The 21,515-nt window shown below is 42.2% G+C and overlaps 1 protein-coding gene across 2 annotated transcripts in view; it reads left to right on the top strand.

Moving 5' to 3' along the window:
- Positions 1–21,515, top strand: part of CHST8 (carbohydrate sulfotransferase 8) — a 262,922-nt gene that overhangs the window by 35,621 nt on the left and 205,786 nt on the right. The gene's annotated exons all lie outside the window — the stretch shown is intronic.

Raw genomic sequence — 21,515 nt, forward strand, 5'->3', positions numbered from 1 at the left:
ATAAGCAATTAGCGAGCAGACCCTGAGATAATGGTTGAGAATGGAGGAAAAACTCAAAACACCTAAACCAATAAAGCTATGAACTGTTTGAAAGTATGACTATGAAACAGAAACCTACACCATCATGGAATTTAAATAAATTGGCATATTACAACATTCCAGGACATGAATCTATTCTGCACTGTACTTAGTGTTAGGAAACTGCAATGATGGATTGAAAGATTTTATAATTGCATTTGATGCATGACCAAAATGCAGGTTTGTCGCAGAGGTTTGTAATGTAACTAAATTATCAAATATTTGTTAGAAAACCAGCAGCAAAAGTTCAGTTCATATGATATGGGGCTATATATATTGAATGAAATGTTAATTTATTATGCTTCAGCTGAGAACTTTTAAAATAGTCTTATTTTCTTGAATGTATGGGTTTATCATTATCACCATGAACACAACTAGCACTCTTCAAGGTTTCTTGCTGAAAAGAAATTGAGCGTGCAAATACTCTTTCATCATAATCACTCTGGCTGTGCAGGGTAATTCATAAAAGAGCCAGAAATATATTGAAATTCAATATTGTTTTAGTCCAAATCAATATTAATAATTGTTTGCATTTTTAAAGTGCAATTTACAATTGAAAAATGTACAAAGATCAACCAGTAGTTGCTAGCACATCAAATTTTCCTATTAAACTTAAAGGCAGAATAATTTTACTTAAAAATGTTTCTTATAAAACAGGAGAAGGCATTGATCTGAGAAAATAGCTATCTATTATTTATATGTACAACATTAGAACCTGTTTTAATTATACATGAGCTAAAAGGTCAGTAACTATTTTAGTTTTTAAGGTCTTGATTTTAAAATTGAATAGTTTCATACAAATATTTACAGTGGGTGCCTGCCAATTTCTTTCAGTTCTGGGAGTGTTCATAATGGCTAAGTTCACATACACATTAGCCAAGGTTAATTCTTGAGATTCGGTGGTAGGAGGGGAATCTCTCAGCATGTATAGCAGAAATTGCATAGTAGTTTACAGATGTGAATCTTTTGATTTGCTACACTGCAAAAATACTTAGCTTATAAAATATATGAGTGAAACCATAAAGCGCTGCTGGATAACCCAAGAAGTGTCAATGATCAAAAGTAAAAATTGTCGGTTTTTCCCTGCCACTAAGGTTTGGGTGGGCCGGCATCAGTTTCTAAATGAACAGTAGACCTGCTTTATGGGGAGCTTTTGTGATAGATCAACATTTATGTTTTTTAAAATGTCAATTAATAGGCCACACTTTATGCCAATTTCTGGACCCACTGAAGTCAGTGGCAAAATTGAGTTTAATGGGATCAGGATTTGACCCCATTTTCATTGATTGACATAATAAATAATAAAAGGGGAAACATTTATTATTTATATTATAATAGCACCAGGAAGTACCTGGCCACTTTCACCAAGGGCTGTACATAACCGTGCTAGGGGAAAATGGGTAACACATTTTATTTTCTTCAAAAAAATAATTTAAAATATTTTTTAAAACCCCGAACATTAGAAATTCTTATGAAAATTTCCATTTATTCAAAATGCCATTTTCTACTAGGAGGGGAAAAAAAGTTTTGATGAAATATTTTTGATCAGCTCTATTGTACAAGCTTATAGCAGAGATATGCCCTGCCCGTAGTGCCTGACGCTACTGATACAACCAAAGCTTCAGATATTTACGTTTTATCCATCCAAAACTGTAGAACTGAAATCAAACAAAACAAAACCTACACTCAAAAAGTACATAAGAACTTTAGGAGCATATCTACTCATTGGAATCCATGGGATATGAATGGGCATAAGAAAATATAGCAGAAAACTAAAATACAAAAGAGGTAGAAAATGTTTTTCAAGGAAGACCCAAAACCACAGGCTGTGTACAGTTACACAAAAATGAACCACATCGTCTCCAAAATGGAGGACATTTAGCATCTCTTCATTTCAATGAGAGCTGAGGGTGCTCAACTACTTGCAGGAGGTGCCTATGTCTGACAGACACCGGCAATCACTGTTCCCCATTATGCTTAGCACACTGAAATTAGTGTCCTTGTATTTCACATTTCCTTTTGAATAGCATTTGCTTGTTTGTTTGATACCCTTAAGGCGTCTTTGAATTTAGACTGTACAGTGAAATCCTGATTCCAGTGTAGTTAATGGGACTTTTGCCATTGACTTCAGTGGAGCTGGTATTTCACAGCATATGGTTTTATTTTTATTTATTTATTTTTTAAAGCAGACAAATCTTTGTACAGATCCTCATACAAAACTATAAAAGAGAATCAGATGATTTAAGGTTCATCTCCTGCTAATAAATAAAGAGAAAAATGGCTCAGTGGTTCTGGTACTAGTCTTGGACTTAAGGGTATTTCTCCACTGCAATTAAACACTTGCTGCTGGACTGTGTCAGGGGACTCATGCTTGTGGGGCTTGGGCTGCGGGGCTGTAAAATTGCAGTGTAGACATTTGAGCTTGGGCAGAGCCCAGGCTCTGGGACACTCCTTGCCCTCCCGCATCCCAGATCCTGGACTCCAGGCCAAGCCCAAATGTCTACACTGCAATTTTATGGCCCCGCAGCCCGAGCCCCACAAGCATGAGTCAGCTGACATGAGCCAGCCATGGATGTTTTATTGCAGGGTAGATATACCCTAAGACACCGGGGTTCAGTTTCTCCGCTTGACCAGACTTCCTGTGTGACCTTGTGCCTCACTCATCTGTAAAATGGAGATAATAGCATTTCATTTTCTCACCAGGGACAGATAAATACATTATAGATAGTGAGGCACTCAGATACTATGGTGATGGTGGTTAAATCTAAATTTTACTTAGATTCTATTTATAATAGAATCAGCACATGTTAGTGGCCAAGACCCAGATCCTCAAAGGTATTTAGGCAACTCATTCACATTCATAACCTTGCTTTTTTGTTTGAGCCTGATCCAGAGCCTACTAAATGGGAATTGCATAGAAAGGCTCCCATTGACTCACATGAACTTCAATGGACCTGAATCAGACCCTGAATGTAACTGTTTGTATTTTAGTAGTGAATGTAGATTTCATTCCTTGCAGAAACACCTCCCCACCCGCATAGTAAACGGCTGGTACAAACTCTTAACCAGTATGAACTGTGTTTCAAGGTCACTCCATGAATCAAATGATTGTTAACTAGACAAAGGTTATGTTTACCCTATTTTCCTTTTTCTGTCAACATGAGTTCTTTTAGCTGTTGTTCCTGTGAATTAATTGTATTCTGCTGTTGTAAAAATACGTCAGGTGCTCTGTATTACAGCTGAATGGGATGTATGCAATACTCACAAATGTAACACAAACCATGACATTAAGAGTAAATATACTATTTTAGTATACAGCAAATGCTTAATTAAAACTTGAAAACAAGAAATATTAAAAATATGTCAAGTTTTCTTTAAAATAATTTCCCCTAGTGTTATTTTTAGTAATTAAGTTCCTTGCTATCTATTAAGCTCAGTCATCCTACACACACAGGAGAGGATTACTCACAGGGGCAAGGCTTTGCAGGACCAGGCTCATGAATGTTAATTTAATAATATACATTTAAAAAGCACCACAGAAATAGATTATAAAGAAGCCCTGGTTCTGGCCAGGGGAGAATTCCTCCAGCACAGGAACTGTGGAAGACAGCCATAAGGTTGCCTTCTCAGGACCCCTTGACAAGTCTTGGAGCAGGAGACAATTTGGTGGTAGGGCTAGGGCAGGAGGGTCAGCTCCAGTCATTTTCAGTGCCCCCCACCCTCCTCGTCTAGCCAATCAGATCAGTGGAGCAAAAAACAAAACATAGAGTGGCACTGTGATGTGGCACCCCCTGGAAATTGACACCCGGGGCAACTGCCCTGCTTGCACACCCCTTAAAACTTGCCCTGGAGGGCAGGGCTGCAGCATGCAGGACTGTGGAGATTCTGCAAACCACTGCTACATAGGGCAGCCTAAGGAGGTTGCTGTAATCAACAGCCCTCAGTGCAGGTCTAGATTATGCCAGGGCTCTCTTCCAGCCCAGGATGTGGAGAGCACAAAAATGGCTTTAAATCACCATAGTCCCCTCTTTCCCCTGGCTGTGCCTTCTAGGGATTATCATAGACTCTCACCCCTTGTGTTCAGTGAGGACGAGCCAACCTGAAAATGTCATATTGTAAAGTTCACCCATTTTGATTTGTCTGAGTGAGACCATCCCAGCCTTTGGAAATGTATATGCTTGTTCACTTTTACACAACTTGAGAAGGGCAGACAAGACTTTGCTCAAATTTTAAAAAGTTCAGTTCTAAGCCAAGAGCTGGGATGGAACATTTAAGCTGAGAAGAATCCTGTTTAAGATATTGATGTACATGTCAAAAGAGCGGGTTATAATGAAGCTCCAATTTTATGTTACCTTAATGTTAGCACTTGCTGCAATTAAAGTTCTTATTAGCCCTGGCAAATGTCCCACAAGGTCTTAGTCAATTCCTTGGTACGGTGGAGGAAAAACTCCTTTTATCCTTGAATCTCTTTCCCCTCACCAGCAAGACTCGTTCACATCATTAACTCCTTTGACAAAGTAGGGATCTATCTTTCAGAACAGTACCAGACACATCGACATCAGAGTTTCTAGACTACTGTAGCTCAGCAGATATAGGAAGTCAGGAACAGCTACAATTACATAACAGGGTCTAATGTTGATTTGACATAGGTTTTTACTCTGTATTAGTGTAACAAAGGGAACTTTCCAGGTGATGTGTAATGGTCTCTCCAATATTATCAACACAAAAGCAAGTATGTCCGACAGATAGTTGCATTTATTTTGTATGTGTTTTTATTACTAAATCTGACAAAACATGCTTGAAAAGAATTTAGTAACAACAAATCAAGTGGTAAAATTCTCCCACTTTACCAACGTTATAAAACAGGTTTTAAAGAGAATGATCCCAGGTAATTCAAGAACCTCATTGCTCATTCTAGGCCAAGGCTACTATTCCAACCAACCTCTTCTCAGCACAGGAACAATTGGACGCCATCTTGGTTCCATTACTGGCAAGAGCAAAATCAGATTTGGCTGATTCTGTATCCCATTGGCTGGGTGAGTTTTAGCACTCCAGATAAATCATAAACTCCTCTTCCAGATAAAACAGAAAACAAAACAGAGAAAGAAAAACAAACCACCCCCCCCAACCCATAGATTCTTGGGGCTACAAGCGGGTCATCAGGAGACCTTTTGCCCTTTCTCCAGGGGTTAATTTCCTTTCATTGACAGTGCCCAAATGGTTCTTTGCATACGGCCTTTCAAGACTTCCTCTCAAGCTTCTTTGCCAGGTTTCTTCCTTAACACCTTTCCCTTGCGAAGCGCAGATCTTGCCTGATGTCCCTCTTGGTAGAGAGAGCCCCATAGCAGATTCTACCCTTCTCTCTGATCATTCCTAGACTGAGGAAATCAAGCTATTTTTTATATCCAGCATACTTTGTTAGCTACCTACAGTTCCCAGAGTTGCTGGACTACAAGGCTCAGAGTCTCTTTGTGTTTGGCAGAGACCATGTCACAGGAGAGCGCTGAACCTCTTAGGTTATGTCTACACTGCAACTGGGAGGTGAGATTCCCAGTTTAGATAGACTCGCAGTAGTCCAGCTCCAGCTAGTGCACTAAAAATAGCATTGTGGACACTGTGGCATAGCCATAGCTCAGGCAAGCTGCCCGAGTCCAAGCCCGTCCAACCTCCTGGGTCCAAGCTCAGGTAGCTGGCTTGAACCGCTGGCCAGGGGCAGCTCTACCAATTTTTCCGCCCCAAGCATTGCCGCCGAATTGCCGCCGCACCCGGAAGAGCAGCGGAGCTGCCGCCCAAAAGCCGCCACAGTGGGAAGAGCGGTGGGGCTGCGGCTGAATTGCCGCCGTGAGGCATGGACTGCCGCCCCATTTTGAATGGCGCCCCAAGCACCTGCTTGGAAAGCTGGTGCCTGGAGCCGGCCTTGCTGCTGGCTGTGCTGCAGCATCCAGACTGCTATTTTTAGTGTGCTACAACACATCTGTCTGTACTGGGAATCATAGCTCCAAGGTTCAGTGTAGACATAATCTTACAGGGCCAGCTCCCTCCTGTAACTGGAGGATAGGGAATATAGTTCAGGCCCAGGACCACAGATGGGCTAGTCTGTACACAAGTTTCAATTGCACTCCTGCTCTTCTCTTAGCTCCATAAGAGTTCTCCAGAGTTTAGAAACTCTCTGGTTTCTGAATGACCAGAGAAGAGGTGATGAATGAAAATTAAGGGTATATCTATACAGCTCACGTCAGCAAGTCTCTCAGCCTGGCTCACCAGACTTCAGCTAGTGGGGCTCGCACTAGTGCTCTAAAAATAGCCATACAGACAGAGCTTTGAAGTTGGGCTCTGGCTGGGAGGCTCAGACCCCCCTTCCTAGGCTTCAGAGCTTCAGCAACAGCCCGAGCTGCAACTTCAAAGTGCTGTCTACACAGCTATTTTCAGAGTGCTAGCTACATGAGCCCCCAGCCCTAGTCTGTCAACTGGGGCTCCTTGCCCCTGACTGTGTAGACCTACCCTAAGAGGACATGCTTCTTCCAGTGCTGTTATAATTAGAGTGGGTCACATTTTTTCAACCAAAATCTTCTCCCCATCAGAAAATGTGGTTTCATCAAAACAGGAAAAGGTTAATTTATACTTTTTTTTTTTTTACTTTTTTTAATGAGAAAATTAAAAACAGTTTCTTATGATTGGAAATTATGAAATGAAAAAGTCATTTAAGTTTAATTTTTTGAAACTGAACCTTTCATTTTTTTCGTTTTCAGATTTGTCCCCTCCCCCTTTCATTTCCCTTTTTGACTTCCACCTCTCTCCCCTCCTCCTTGTCCCCACTGGATCCACTTTTCACACTTTTTTTTTTTTTTTTTTTTTTTTACTGTTTTCCAAACATAAAAAAGTTGAGAAACAGCAAGAAAGTCCAAAAATAAAAAAATCACCAACATTTTTCAGTCTAAAAAAACAAATAAATAAACATAAAAAAATAAAATTACATTGTAGGTCAAAACCAAAAATTTTCATTTTATTTTATGACATTTCAGAACAAAATGAAAATATTTGTTTTGATTTGTTTGGAAATCTCCGGTGGGAAACAAATATTTTAACTGAAAATTTTTAACAGACATTTAGCAAGAAAAATTTTCCAACCAGCTCTACTTATATTATAATTGTCTTTTGAATTAGCTGCTCCATTCTGACTGCCCATATCAAGGGAAATAATTTATCTCTAAGAAATGTTTATAGAGTAAGTGAACAAGAACCTTGACAAAACAGATGGAGATCATTCTCATTAGGAAGGAAGGGTTTGAAATGTTTCAGTAAGAAACAAATTAGTCATCATGGCTGGAAAGATTAAAAGGACTAGTATTCAGTGAAAATAGCCAGATGTACACTGTTATGAATGTAGCTTGGGTTAATAAAGAAAGCTACTCAGCTGCCACAACACAACAATGCTCCCATTTCAAGGTTATAAAGGCTATTTTCTTTTTTTCCTGAAGTTACCATAGTAGCATCACAATGAACGAGAGCCAGGATGAGCCAGAGGTAGTTTTCCCTTTGCCTTCGCAGAAGCTCTGTTGTTGGGTTTTGTTTTCTCAAGTGCAGAATTAAAACCACCGCTGGTTTTGATAGGGGGGTTGGATTCACAGCCTACAGGAGCATGGAGCATTTTACACTTTCCATTTTTCACCTGTTTATTTGTGACTCAGAAACAGAATTCAGAGTAGCAGCCGTGTTCGTCTGTATTCGCAAAAAGAAAAGGAGGACATGTGGCACCTTAGAGACTAACAAATTTATTTGAGCATAAGCTTTCGTGAGCTACAGCTCACTTCATCGGATGCATTCAATGGAAAATACAGTGGGGAGATTTATATACACAGAGAACATGAAACAATGGGTGTTACCATACACACTGTAACCAGAGTGATCACTTAAGATGAGCTATTACCAGCAGGAGAGGTGGGGGGGGGGAAGGAAGGGAACCTTTTGTAGTGATAATCAAGGTGGGCCATTTCCAGCAGTTGACAAGAACGTCTGAGGAACAGTGGGGGGGGGGGAGGGATAAACATGTGGAAATAGTTTTACTTTGTGTAATGACCCATCCTCTCCCAGTCTCTATTCAAGCCTAAGTTAATTGTATCCAGTTTGCAAATTAATTCCAATTCAGCAGTTTCTCTGAGTCTGTTTTTGAAGTTTTTTTGTTGAAATATTGCCACTTTTAGGTCTGTAATCAAGTGACCAGAGAGATTGAAGTGTTCTCCAACTGGTTTTTGAATGTTATAATTCTTGACATCTGATTTGTGTCCATTTATTCTTTTACGTAGAGACTGTCCAGTTTGACCAATGTACATGGCAGAGGGGCATTGCTGGCACATGGCATATATCACATTGGTAGAAGTGCAGGTGAACGAGCCTCTGATGGTGTGGCTGATGTGATTAGGTCCTATGATGGTGTCCTCTGAATAGATATGTGGACACAGTTGGCAACGGGCTTTGTTGCAAGGATAGGTTCCTGGGTTAGTGGTTCTGTTGTGTGGTATGTGGTTGCTGGTGAGTATTTGCTTCAGGTTGGGGGGCTGTCTGTAAGCAAGGACTGGCCTGTCTCCCAAGATCTGTGAGAGTGATGGGTCGTCCTTCAGGATAGGTTGTAGATCCTTGATGATGCATTGGAGAGGTTTTAGTTGGGGGCTGAAGGTGATGGCTAGTGGCGTTCTGTTATTTTCTTTGTTGGGCCTGTCCTAGGTGATTTCTGGGTACTCTTCTGGCTCTGTCAATCTGTTTCTTCACTTCAGCAGGTGGGTATTGTAGTTGTAAGAATGCTTGATAGAGATCTTGTAGGTGTTTGTCTCTGTCTGAGGGGTTGGAGCAAATGCGGTTGTATCATAGAGCTTGGCTGTAGACAGTGGATCGTGTGGTGTGGTCTGGAGGTATGTAGGTAGGCATAGCGGTCAGTAGGCTTCCGGTATAGGGTGGTGTTTATGTGACCATCGCTTATTAGCACCTTAGTGTCCAGGAAGTGGATCTCTTGTGTGGACTGGTCCAGGCTGAGGTTGATGGTGGGATGGAAATTGTTGAAATTATAGTGGAATTCCTCAAGGGCTTCTTTTCCATGGGTCCAGATGATGAAGAGGTCATCAGTGTAGCGCAAGTAGAGTAGGAGCATTAGGGGACGAGAGCTGAGGAAGCGTTGTTCTAAGTCAGCCATAAAAATGTTGGCATACTGTGGGGCCATGCGGGTACCCATAGCAGTGCCGCTGATTTGAAGGTATACATTGTCCCCAAATGTGAAATAGTTATGGGTGAGGACAAAGTCACAAAGTTCAGCCACCAGGTTTGCCGTGACATTATCGGGGATACTGTTCCTGATGGCTTGTAGTCCATCTTTGTGTGGAATGTTGGTGTAGAGGGCTTCTACATCCATAGTGGCCAGGATGGTGTTTTCAGGAAGATCACCGATGGATTGTAGTTTCCTCAGGAAGTCAGTGGTGTCTCGAAGATAGCTGGGAGTGCTGGTAGCGTAGGGCCTGAGGAAGGAGTCTACATAGCCAGACAATCCTGCTGTCAGGGTGCCATGCCTGAGATAATGGGGCGTCCAGGATTTCCAGGTTTATGGATCTTGGGTAGCAGATAGAATACCCCAGGTCAGGGTTCCAGGGGTGTGTCTATGTGGATTTGTTCTTGTGCTTTTTCAGGGAGTTTCTTGAGCAAATGGTGTAGTTTCCTTTGGTAACCCTCAGTGGGATCAGAGGGTAATGGCTTGTAGAAAGTGGTGTTGGAGAGCTGCCTAGCAGCCTCTTGTTCATATTCCAACCTATTCATGATGACGACAGTACCTCCTTTGTCAGCCTTTTTGATTATGATGTCAGAGTTGTTTCTGAGGCTGTGGATGGCATTGTGTTCTGCACGGCTGAGGTTATGGGGCAAGTGATGCTGCTTTTCCACAATTTCAGCCCGTGCACATTGGCAGAAGCACTCTATGTAGAAGTCCAGTCTGTTGTTTCGACCTTCAGGAGAAGTCCACCCAGAACCCTTCTTTTTGTAGTCTTGGTAGGAAGCTCTCTGTGGGTTAGTATGTTGTTCAGAGGTGTGCTGGAAATATTCCTTGAGTCGGAGGCGTCAAAAATAGGATTCTAGGTCACCACAGAACTGTATCGTGTTCGTGGGGGTGGAGCGACAGAAGGAGAGGACCCGAGATATGACAGATTCTTCTGCTGGGCTAAGAGTATAGTTGGATAGATTAACAATATTGCTGGGTGGGTTAAGGGAACAACTGTTGTGGCCCCGTGTGGCATGTAGTAGTTTATATAGTTTAGTGTTCTTTTTCTTTTGTAGAGAAGCAAAGTGTGTGTTGTAAATGGCTTGTCTAGTTTTTGTAAAGTCCAGCCATGAGGAAGTTTGTGTGGAAGATTGGTTTTTCATGAGAGTATCCAGTTTTGAGAGCTCATTCTTAATCTTCCCCTGTTTGCTGTAGAGGATGTTGATCAGGTGGTTCCGCAGTTTCTTTGAGAGCGTATGGCACAAGCTGTCAGCATAGTCTGTGTGGTATGTAGATTGTAATGGATTATCACTACAAAAGGTCCCCCGCCCCCGCTCTCCTGCTGGTAATAGCTCACCTTAAGTGATCACTCTGGTTACAATGTGTGTGGTAACACCCATTGTTTCATGTTCTCTATGTGTATAAATCTCCCCACTGTATTTTCCACTGAACGCATCCGATGAAGTGAGCTGTAGCTCACGAAAGTTTATGCTCAAATAAATTTGTTAGTCTCTAAGGTGCCACAAGTACTCCTTTTCTTTTTGCGAAAAACAGAATTGTTATTCTCTCCTTTAAAATAATTTTTGCTTCTAGAACAAGGGGAATACAATTTAAGAAATACAAACCCCAGCTTAAGGAGCAAAATTATATAAGGGCATGCAGCAAACTAGCATCATTGTAGCAAAACAAACCATATACAAAATCCCTCAAATCTCACCCCTGGTATTGCAAAATCACTATTGTAAATACACAGACAAAACCTAGTGATGTCATGTTGAACCTACATGTATGAAGGACTTCAGTAGCCTTGTGGCCCCTGCTTCATTCTCCCCTCCCCTCAACAGCCCCCACAAAAATCCCATTCCTCCATCTCTATGTACACAGCACTGACATCTTGGAGGGGACGCATATTGGCCTCCTAAACCTTGGATGTCTTGGGAGGGAAGGGAACAGGTCCAGCTTCCTCCACCCCAATGCTTACTTGCTGGGAGAATTTTGAGTTGGAGCTTCCAGAGTTCTGCAGGGGAGGCCTGAAACACATTTAGGGGAGTTGGTGAAGAAGGTCTTCTTTTGCATGGCAAGAGAAGTGATTTGCAACATCCAGATAACCAAGGCCAGATAAGTGAGCCAGGGATTAGCTTTGGAAGTGATTTGTGTAAGTCTAAGATGCCACCGACAAGTGATCAAAGCGGGCACTAATTTACAATATGGTCCATAGTTTGCAACTGATGTCCAGAGTCACAAGTTGTCTTTCATCTCCCAGAAATGTAAGAGATGACAGCACCTGCGTTGTAATGTTCTGAAATGGTTCAGTGCTGACCACTGTTTCGGGGCAGGTTAAAGCCTAGATCTTCTTTTATGTGGTTGGTAATCAGGGGTATCTCAGTGAAATACAATTCTGAGTGTCAGCTGGAATCATGGCCCTAGGAATCCACAAAAAACACTCCTGAAAACTTGATCTTTGTTTAACATCCAACTGGGGAGAAGGGGCAATGGCTTCCCAGTTTGTAATTGTCTCTTTCTGACTGGCCACTGACTTACCATTGTGAGCTTGGAAAATTTCAGAGCATTTCTACTAGCTTTTAGAACTGAGCCCTATCACATTCAGAACATGCTTCTTCATGCAATATTGTAAGTGGGACAATGTCCTTTATATTACGCTGCCAAACCCAGTATGGGAGAGAGGCTTTGCTTGAACCTAGTGGGTCTAAGCATCTGAATTAGAGTATTTGCATCATTGCTATTCTGGTGCTGAAGGAAGCCAGAAGGCTGAAAAATTCACTATTTGTGCTGTCACTATACGGCTCCAGTGAGATGTTAATTTGAAACAAAGTAAAGAAAGCTTTTTCATTTCAAATTTAAAATGCTTTAGAGATTTTTTTTTTTTTTGGCCTACAAATGTTCTTTGAGAAAGCGTGTGTGTTAACTTGTTAATGACTTCGTGTAGTTTTGAGGAGATTAGTAACACATGACTCCTGCAGTAATTTGCACCCTGAAACTTAGAGAAGAATTTTTTTCTGACTTTGAAAGGATTATTTGGATTGTTTACTGAGTGCTGTGCCTTCTTTGGCTTTAATAATATATGAAGTCAGAAATCAGAAGTGCCTGCTTCTTGTTGCAATATGTGGTGGGAATTGAATAGGCCAGTTTTGTGTTTTTCAAGCATTGACACCCTGTTCTTCAGTTCCAATCCTGTAGAACAATTTTGTCGTCTTTTATACTTATGTCAAACCTCAGCAATGAGTTCAAACATGGATGAATACACCTATTAGTGATATCTAGGGACAGCTCTAAAACTGATGGGAAGAGGCTGCTCAAGTATAACAGAATTTGACCCACTGATCTTTGACAAAATCAAAGTTTCCACAAGAATAGGGGAAATCCAAATAACTGGCTTCTAGCACAGTTATGATTTTTATTGTTGTTGTGTGGATTTGCCCTAATGTAAATTAAAAGAACCCCCTGTAAAGCACAGAATTTTTGTAATGGCAGAAACACCCATTTTGCAGAATTGCAATGCCTGGCTTTTAAGAGACTGTGAAAGTCAAGATGCATAAGGGCATAAATGACTGGAGAACAGAGCCAGTGAAAGTCAATAGGTTCTGCATAATTTAAAACAACACTGAAGATGTTGTATGGGTGGCACATAACATATGTGGTCAGGTCAGCAATTTCACTGAGACCTAGCAGCACCTCAAGCTGCACAGAGAAATGGGTGCCAGATCATCAGCTACAGTCAGGAATTCCAGTTCATTGGAGCCTCAATTTCTGCCTGCTCAAGTGACTCTTGGCAAAGCTGAGAGGTTAAAACAAGGATGAATAGAATCATAAAACAGGCAGGACAAGTATGCGCTCTCTCTCTCACTCCTTGAATTCCAACTGCTAGGTTGGTTCTAACATCCAACAGAGCTGACCAGGCCAATCAGAATGTCTCTACCTAAGCCATATTGTGATGAGGGACTAAATCAAAAATACTTTGTTAAAAAATAAGTGCCCTTTGGTGTTCTATGGCAGGTGTTAAGATCCCCAACACTGGAGTTTTAGAGAGAGGGGAGAGCTATAACACCCCCATTCATTACAATGAGCAGTGACTTGGTACAACCTAGACAGTCCACTTATGACTTCCATCTACTTAGGTTTCCAGGGTCAGTGCAAGCCCCAATTTCAAGCCCCATTATGTATTTTCCCTGTCATACAACTGATAAGAAAACCATTTTCCCCACAAGAAATGTTGAATGAAAAATCTTGAACTGAAAATTTTCAGGCAAAAAAATTTGGTTTTCCAGGAGGAAATTTCAAACTGAAAATGTTCATTTCCGTTTCACTTAACACAACAGGTTTTTTGGTTTAATGGTTTCAAAAAACAATGAAACAACATTCTGAGTCAAAACAAAAGCCTGTTTTGTTTTGAAGTGTCAACTGGAAACAATTTTTTTTCCTGTGGGAAATTTTGAAATAAACAAAAATTTCCATCAGAATATGTAGTAAATGCATGGGCAAGAAGAGAAGGATGTGTGACAAGCTACTACCAAAGATGCACTCTTGGTGTGTGGAAAGCCGCTCACCAAGGGGACTAATGGTTTCCCACTTTCTCTCTGTGCTACAGAAGGTGAAGAACTTTGGCCTTAATGGTTGGGTTTAATTTTTGTTTCCTAACCTCAAAGGAAAAAGTTGACAGTGACCAAATGAGAGATTTATAATCTCTTCCCCTCTGATTCAATATCTGTGTTTGAAATCCAGCCTTAGCAGAAAATACATATAGTGGAGAGAGAGACATGTTTGTACATTCCTCTTCTTAGATGAGTGACATGGCAAGTCTAATAGACATTGCAGGTCAGGTGTAAAGCAGAGACTGGATACCTGGAAAGTGGGAGGACTTGGTGCCCTGGAAGCAGTCTGAGGTAAAGGACTCTGGCTTAACCTCTGGTATCAGAGGAAGAATTCCCCATCTCCCTCCCTCCCCAAGATGGTATGCCTAGTAATGATGATATTCTAGTAGTAATAGCAGTTTCTTTCTCATCCTCACATTCCCTTATTTGTTCACCGTGCCTATCCTAGTCTTTAACCATGCTACAGAACTGAAATAAAATGGTTGTAATAAAACATCTAACTTGGGTGCCACTCAGGCCCACACCACCTGCACAGCATTCAAGAGAAGACACAGACATCCTACAATAACTTCCCAACCCCAAACATCATCTTCCAACTCACCTGCCCAACTCCTTAGTATGTTTCCACTCTTTTGTTTTCATTTCCTGATTTCGTTATAGATGTCACACATAAAAATACATCTCTGGACTAGCACTGTGGATCAATTTGACTGGGTGAGTTTCCTCAGTTGCTACTTTAAAATGTTTCTAGCGTGCAGCTTTAAACTGGGGAGTGCAGTATTCAATAATAAGTACCCACACTTCTGCAGGCAGGAAAGATAAGAGGAGCCAGAACAAATAGGACAAAGATATATGTGCTCAGGCAATAGAACGAGGAAAGATGCAGATGCATACATCCTATTGCAGCTGTTTGAATATGTTTGGAGCCTGCTGTCAACCAGAGGATTTGGTTCAAGCTACAGCAGCTCACGTGGCATGAAAAATGAAGTTTATGCTGTGCATGTGAACTAGACATTTACATTGATTTCTGTATGATTTGTAATTGTCTAATTTAGTAATCAGTAAGTGTTTGTAAACAACTCGAGTCATTTTCTTGACTCGTTGATGTATGGATATCAGCCGGATATCAACACTAGTCTATGTGCATTTCTTCACTTGGGGCTGGACAGGCATCATGCAATCCAGCCTGAGCAAGGGGCAGTGCGTAGCTGCACTGTCCCAGGAGCACAGCAAAGCGTTAGAGTCACAATCTGATTTTGCATCACCTTTGCTCTGTAGGGGAAATAAGCTGCAGCATCCCTTTCCCTGGAACAGTTTACTTCACCTTCCACACTGGCTCAGATGTGCCAACCAAACCAGTGAGATGGCAGCTACCGTTCCCCAGTACAGAGGGTCTGGCAATTGGAGTAGCCCACACAAGGGAGTAAAGAATGTTCCTTAGGCCACTGCTTCTCCCTTCTGTGAGTGATAGAGCCCTTGGAAAACAATTGTTTGCACTGCTGTTTAAGTCACGTCAACTATGTTTTCCAAAACATTACATGCCAGAGATACTGGATGTGAACAAACATAAGCCAGCCTCTTATGTGAACAAACATAAGCCAGCCTCTTAAAGGTGGAAGGAACTTTCCTTGTGTCCATGTTATGCCATGACTGTCTTCAGCAGGGTTTCCTCCATCTTCCTCTGAAGCAACTAATACTGGTCACTGTCAGAGACAAGACACTGGTCTAGATGGACCATTGGTCTGTTCCAGAATGGCAGTTCCTAGGCTTCTCCCTGAAGAATTAGATCACAGGCAGAAGCCTAGTTTACACACATATCAACTTCATTCTTCATGAAGTGTCAGATTTCTTGGTGGATAAACAAGAGGGCTGGGGGGAAAGCGATAATCATGAATCAGTAAACAAACCCATGTTATCAGGCACATGAATGTAGATTGGTTTATGCATTTCTGCCAAAGAATTTAAAGCAAAAGAAACATTTGTCTTTTCACAGCAGTTTTCAACTATCTTTTATTGTATTTCTTGGATTGATGTATTATTGTAATGCCGTATCATTCACAGTAATATGTTCAGTCCATAAGATTCCAGAAGATGGTTGCTGAAAAGCACAACTACAATTCAGTGGCACTCCGACCAGGCACTTCCAATAAAATGTTCATTTTAATTTTCGTTTAAAATGAAAACTGCTGTCTGTCAAAAGACTGAGGCCCTCCCTCTATGACCTAGCACTTTGTGTGACATGCTGCAGGTAACTCATTTTCAGCAGCATCTCACTCTACAGTTATACTAAACTAGTTCATCTCCAGTAAAACAGCTAATGCAATATGGATTTCCCATCATGTTACTTTGCAATGTCATTTCTGCCATTCTAATTTGCTTTCAATGTCACCTGGGAGCATGAAGGAATTAAGTCTACTTGTATCTTTGCAAATAAAGGATTTGATGTCTGAAAATTCTGCTAAAATATTCATGCAATCATAGTTCATGTTTTTACCTCCAACCACTTTTCTTTAAATATTTGTTTTTTAATGATACAACACCACCTTTCCCCTAATTTGATACTAATACTTTCCTTCCTCATTGGTGTTATGGCAATTAATTAATGTCAGGAAGGTGCTAATTATCATCATATGCACATACTCCTGCTGCTTTCAAGGACAGAGTGCTCAGATACCATGGTGATGGACAACCATATAAAAACTTGATAGGGAGAAAGGAGTTTAGCCACCAGAAAAAGTGTAGTGAGTATAAATTACATATATTTCACTGCATTTCTGCAAGTTCTGAGTGAGCCAATTTGTGAGATATAGTTCCTATGCTGTCTAGAAAGTTATGGTCAGCTTGACAATGGAAGTTAGAATGGAAGACTTCATGCAGCCTTATCCACTGCAGCTGCAATAATACTGGATAGTCCCAATATTGATTTTATCTTATTGACCAGTTTACAAATGACATATGATTAGAGTCTTTTAATAATCTCTCCTTGGTATTTTTCTAACAAGTATATTTCATTTGTGTGTATAACTGGTTTTCGAGTTTGTACTCCGCAACTTAAACACTGGATTTAGAAAGGCCTGGGGAATGCACACCTAGCATAGAATGATAGAATCGTAGGACTGGAAGGGACCTCGAGAGATCTTCCCATCCAGTTCCCCGGACTCAAGGCTGGACTAAGTATTATGTAGACCATTCCTGACAGGTGTTTGTCTAACCTGCTCTTAAAAATCCCCAATGATGGAGATTCCACAATCTCCCTAGGGAATTTATTCCAGTGCTTAACCACCCTGACAGGAAGTTTTTTCTAATGTCCAACCTAAACTGTCTTTGCTGCAATTTAAGCCCATTGCTTCTTGTCCTATCCTCAGAGGTGAAGGATAACAATTTTTCTCCCTCCTCCTTGTAACAAATTTTTATATACTTGAAAACTGTTATGTCCCCTCTCAGTCTTCTCTTCTCCAGACTAAACAAACCCAATTTTTTTCAATCTTCTCTCATAGGTCATGTTTTCTAGACCTTTAATAATTTTTGTTGCTCTTCTCTAGACTGTCTCCAGTGTGTCCACATCTTTCCTGAAATGGGGTGCTCAGGACTAGACACAATACTCCAGTTGAGGGCTAATCAGTGCAGAGTAGAGCAAAATAATTGTTTCTTGTGTCCTGCTTATAACGCTCCTGCTAATACATCCCAGAATGGTGTTCCCCCCCCCCATTTTTTTTGCAACAGTGTTACACTGTTGACTCATATTTAGCTTGTGATCCACTATTACGCCCAGATCCCTCTCCGCAGTACTTCTTCCTAGGCAGTCATTTCCCATTTTGTATGTGTGCAACTGATTGTTTCTTCCTAAATGGAGTACTTTGCATTTGTCCTTATTGAATTTCATCCTATTTACTTCAGACCATTTCTCCAGTTTATCCAGATCATTTTGAATTTTAATCCTAACCTCCAAAAGACTTTCAACCCCTCCCAGGTTGGTATCATCCACAGTCTTTATAAGTGTACTCTCTATGCCATTATCTGAATCACTGAAGATATTGAATAGAACCAGATACAGAACTGATCCCTGTGGGACCCCACTTGATATGCCCTTCCAGCTTGACTGTGAACCACTGATAACTACTCTCTGGGATGGTGTCAAGTATCAGAGGGGTAGCCGTGTTAGTCTAAATCTGTAAAAGCGGCAAAGAGTCCTGTGGCACCTTATAGACTAACAGACATATTGGAGCATAAGCTTTCATGGGTGACATGCATCCGACGAAGTGGGTATTCACCCACGAAAGCTTATGCTCCAACACGTCTGTTAGTCTATAAGGTGCCACAGGACTCTTTGCCGCTTTTACTCTCTGGGAATGATTTTCCAACCAGTTATGCACCCACCTTATAGTAACTCCATCTAGGTTGTATTTCTCTAGTTTGTTTATGAGAAGGTCATGTGAGACAGTATCAAAAGCCTTACTAAAGTCAAGATATACCACATCTGTCACTTCCTCCCTATCCACAAGACTTGTTACCCTGTCAAACAAAGCTATCAGATTGGTTTGGCACAATTTGTTTTTGACAAATCCATGCTGACTGTTACTTACCACCTTATTATCTTCTAGATGTTTGCAAATTGATTGCTTAATTATTTGCTCTATTATCTTTCCGGGTACAGAAATTAAGCTGACTGGTCTGTAATCCCCTGGGTTGTCCTTATTCATCTTTTTATAGATGGGCACTATATTTGCCCTTTTCCAGCCCTCTGGAATCTCACCTGTCTTCCATGACTTTTTGAAGATAATTGCTAATGGCTCAGATATCTCATCAATCAGCTCCTTGAGTATTCTAGGATGTATTTCGTCAGGCCCTGGTGACTTGAAAACATCTAACTTGTTTAAGTAATTTTTAACTTGTTCTTTCCCTATTTTAGTCTCTGATCCTACCTCATTTGCACTGGCATTCATTAAGTTACATGTCCAGTTACTACTAAATGTTTTGGTGAAAACTGAAACAAAGTCATTTAGCACTTCAGCAATTTCCACATTTTCTGTTATTGTTTTCCCCCTTCATTGAGTAACGGGCCTACCATGTCCTTGGTTGTCCTCTTGCTTCTAATGTATTTGTAGAATGTTTGCTTGTTACCATGGGTGGTGGGTGAACCACCACTTTGGGGAGGCTAGCCCACCGGCCCGGCCCCTTCTGTCCGAGGCCCCGCCCCCCATTAGCCAGAGCCCCGAACCCCCCAATAACAGGAGGAGCCCTGAGGGGCCCCCCCTCGACCAGAGGAGCCCTGGATCGCCCACCCCAGGCCAGTCCCCGCTCCCCCAGGCACCAGGCTGGCCCCAGCATCAGGCCAATTCCCTACCCCCAACAAGCCTGAGTGCTGGTCCGGCCCCACCGCTCCCCCCTGCCTGAGTGCCACTGCACCGCTCCCCCCTGCCTGAGTGCCAGGCCAATGACTCCAGCTCCGGGCCAGGCCGAGCCATCCCTGGAGCACCGGGCTGGCCCCAGTGCCAGGCCGAGCCACCCCCCATCCGAGTGCCAGGCAGAGCCACTGGCCCCAGTGCCTGGCCGAGCTGCCTCACTCCCCTGCCAGACCCCCACACCCACCACTTGCTTGCCATGTCCGCCTCACTCCCTCGCCCCTGAGGAGGAACAACATAGTGAGCAGCAGGGACCTAGGGGGAAGGTGGAGGGCAGGCAGCAGCACCAGGGGCCTCGGGGAAGGGGTGGGGCCACCGCAGCCCAGGTGTCCAGCGGTGGCGGCTGCGCCAGGGAAAGCTTAGCGTTCCCTGGCCTACTATACCCACCACCCATGCTTGTTACCCTTTATGTCTCTAGCTAGTTAATCTCATTTTGTGCCATAGCCTTTCTAAGTTTGTCCCTACATACTTGTGTTATTTGTTTATAGTCATCTTTTGTAATTTGACCTACTTTCCACTTTTTATAGGATTCTTTTTTGAGTTTCAAATCATTGAATATCTCCTAGTTATCTCCTGGGGGTAGTCGCTTGCCATACTTCCTATCTTTCCTGCACAGTAGGATAGTTAGTTCTTGTGCCCTTAATAATGTCTTTCTGAAAAACTGCCAACTTTCTTGAACTGTTTTTCCCCTTAGACTTGCTTCCCATTGGATCTTACCGACCAACTCCCTGAGTCTGCTAAAGGCTGCCTTCTTGAAATCCATTTTCCTTATTGTGAAGTTTTCCCTCCTACCATCCCTTAGAATCATGAACTCTCAGCATTTTATGATCACTTTCACCCAAGATGCCTTCTATTTTTAAATTCTCCACCAGTTCTTCCCTATTTATCAAAATCAAATCTAGAACAGCCTCTCCCCTAGTGACTTTCTCCACTTTCTGAAATAAAAAATTGTCTCCAATACATTCTAAGAACTGGTTGGATAATCTGTACCCTTCTGTGTTATTTTCCCAACAGATGTCTGGGTAGTTGATATCTCCCATCACCACCAAGTCCTGTGCTTTGGATGATTTTGTTAGCTGTTTATAAAAAGCCGCATCCACCTTCTCTTCCTGGTTAGGTGGTCTGCAGTAGACTCCTACCATGACATAACCCTTGATTTTTTTACCACTTTTATCCTTACCCAGAGACTTTCAACAAGTCTGTCTCCTATTTCCATCAAACTCAGTCCAAGTGTGTACATTTCTGATATATAACGCAACACATCCTCCCTTTTTTCCCTGCCTGTCCTTCCTGAGCAAGCTGTACCTTTCTATACCAATGTTCCAGTCATGGTGTATTATCTCACCAAGTCTCTGTGATGCCAACTATGTCATAGTTGTGTTTATTGACTAGCATGTCTAGTTCTTCCTGCTTATTCCCCATATTTCTCGCATTAGTATACTGACATTTAAGATACTGATTTGATTTCCCCTCTATATTCTCTCATCCCTCCCTTATCCCTTCTATAGCAACCCATGCTTTCCCCAGATTCCAACCCTTCTCCCAGGCCTCCATGTTTTTGACTTACCTGTGGTCTTTTGTCTCCTGCCCCTGTTGAACCTAATTTAAAGCCCTCCTCATTAAGTTAGCCAGTCTGTATTCAAATATGCTCTTCCCCTTCCTTGATAGGTGGACCCCATCTCTACTTAGCAGTCCTTCTTCCCGGAACAGCATCCCATTGGTCAAGTAAGCCAAAGCCCTCCTCGCAGCCAGGCATTCACCTCCAGGATGCATCTGTCTCTGCCTGGGCCCCTACCTTTGACTAGAAGGATCGAAGAGAACAACACCTGCACCCCCAGCTCCTTCACCCTTACTCCCACAGCCCTGTAGTCACTTCTGATCTGTGGAGGGTCATACCTCGCAGTATCATTAGTGCCCACATGGATGAGTAGTGTGGGGTAGTAGTCAGAGGACTGGATGATCCTCGATGATCCTATGTGACTTCTCGGACATGGGCCCCTGACAGGCAGCATTCCTCCTGGGATGTCATGTCAGGGCGACAGATAGGTGCCTCCGTCCCCCTCAGAAGACAGTCACCAACCACCACTACCCTACGTTTCCCCCTGGGAGTGGTGGCTGCAGTCTTTCCAGCCTTGGGGGTATATGGCTTCTCCTCCACCTTTGGGGGCAATTCCTCATTGCTTGTTGCCA

Source organism: Natator depressus, chromosome 12 (assembly GCF_965152275.1).
Source record: "Natator depressus isolate rNatDep1 chromosome 12, rNatDep2.hap1, whole genome shotgun sequence".
Lineage (NCBI taxonomy): Eukaryota > Metazoa > Chordata > Testudines > Cheloniidae > Natator > Natator depressus.